We start from the raw sequence: 2,332 nt of genomic DNA on the forward strand, positions 1-2,332 counted from the left end.
CCTATCTGAAGGCGAGGAAAATGATTGCAAAAAGGTGTATTTGTCATATTGTGCAAGTTAGAGATGCCGATGCTGAGATACCTACACTTCAGTCTATTCCAGTAGTCAAAGAGTACACAAATGTGTTTCCAGATGAGCTTCCAAGTACTCCTCCAGAGCGAGAGATTGATTTTAGCATCGATATGCTTCTGGGAACTCAACCAATATCCATCCCTCCGTATAGTATGGCACCTACCGAATTGAAGTAGTTGAAGGAGTAGTTAAAGGATTTTTTGGAGAAAGGTTTTATCAGACCCAGTACCTCACCTTAGGGTACACCCGTACTGGTTGTGCGGAAGAAAGACGGCTCGCTGAGGATGTATATCGATTATAGGCACCTGAACAAGGTAACCATTAAGAATAAATATCCACTTCCAAAGATCAATGACTTGTTTGATCAGTTGCAGGGGTCTAGATACTTTTCAAAGAAAACTTTGAGGTTGACCTCAGCGCCGGTTCTAACACTTCCAGAGGGTCCAGAGGGTTATGCCGTGTATTGTGATACCTCAGTTGTCGGGTTAGGATGTGTCCTAATGCAACATGGGAAGGTAATTGTGTATGCTTCAAGGCAGTTGAGGAAGCACGAGAGGAATTATCCGACCCACGACCTCGAGTTAGCTGCGGTTGTCCATGCACTTAAGATATGGCGGCATTATTTATATGGTGTTCATGTTTATGTATTTACAGATCATAAAAGCCTTCAATATATCTTCAAGCAAAAAGAGTTGAATTTGCGACAAAGTTGATGGCTAGAGTTATTGAAAGAGTGCAATGTTAACATTCTCTACCATCCAGGGAAAGCTAATATTGTAACAGATGCCTTAAGTCGCCGATCTATGGGTAGCTTAGCACATGTAGAGGCTGAGAAAAGACAATTAGCTAGAGAGATTCATCAATTGGCTAGTTTGGGGATTCAGTTAGTAGATTCTGACGATGGTGGAGTTGTACTCAAAAACACTGCAAAATCATCTCTCATAGTTGAAGTCAAGGAAAGGCAATACGAGGACCCAGAGTTGATCGAGTTAAGAGAGCAAGTTTCGCAGCAGAATAAGCCGTTGGTGGAGCTCAAGGGAGATGGGGTTCTAAGATATAGGGGTTGTCTGTGTGCTCCAGATGTAACAGGGCTACAAGACAGGATTATGTCAGAGGCACATTATTCGTGGTACTCCATTCATCCTGGGTCGACGAAGATGTATCATGACATTAAGGATATGTACTGGTGGAACGATATGAAGAAGAACATTGTTGAGTTTGTCGCCCAGTGTCCTAGTTGCCAGCAGGTGAAGGTAGAGCACCAGAAGCCCGGAGGGATAATGCAGACTATAGAAATCCCGACGTGGAAATGGGAGGCGATAAACATGGACTTCATCACAGGTTCACCTCGTTCTCATTGTAAGTTCAATTTTATATGAGTGATAGTTGATAGGCTCACTAAATCAGCCCATTTCCTACCAGTCAGATCTACATATACAACCGAAGAATATGCGAAGTTATATATTAATGAGATAGTACGGCTACACGGAGTACCAATATCCATTATATCTGACCGTGTGGCCTAAGTTACAGTACATTTTTGGAGGTCATTTCCGAGAGGTCTAGGGACTCAGGTGAATCTCAGCACAACTTTTCATCCACAGACTGATGGACAAGCGCACAATTCAGACGCTCGAGGATATGTTACGAGCATGTGTGTTGGATTTTAAAAGAAGTTGGGATAAACATCTACCTCTTATCGAGTTTGCATATAATAATAGTTACCACTCCAGTATCCAGATGGCTCAGTACGAGGCTTTGTATGGGTGTAACTGCAGATCTCCTATAGGGTGGTTTGATGTTGGAGAATCTGGGTTACATGGGCCAGACTTGATTCAGCAGGCCGTAAAGAAGGTAAAGCTTATCCAGGAGCGACTGTTGATAGCCCAAAATCATCAGAAGTCATATTCTGACGTGCAGTGATGAGACTTAGAGTTCGGGGTTAATGACTGGGTGTTCTTAAAGGTGTCGCTTATGAAGGGTGTGATGAGGTTTGGCAAGAAAGGCAAGCTTATCCCATGGTATATTAGGCCTTATAGGATTATTCATAGAGTGTCCCAAGTAGCTTATGAGTTAGAATTGCCCTCGGAATTAGAGTATGTCCATCCAGTTTTTCACGTATCTATGCTACGGAAGTGCATTAGCGATCCTAACCGAGTGGTTCCCACTGATGATGTACAGATTACAGATGACTTGTCATACGAGGAAGTTCTAGTTGCCATCCTATACCGACAAATCCGCAAGCTACGAAATAAGGAGG

The sequence above is a fragment of the Nicotiana tomentosiformis genome, chromosome 9, assembly GCF_000390325.3.
Source record: "Nicotiana tomentosiformis chromosome 9, ASM39032v3, whole genome shotgun sequence".
Lineage (NCBI taxonomy): Eukaryota > Viridiplantae > Streptophyta > Magnoliopsida > Solanales > Solanaceae > Nicotiana > Nicotiana tomentosiformis.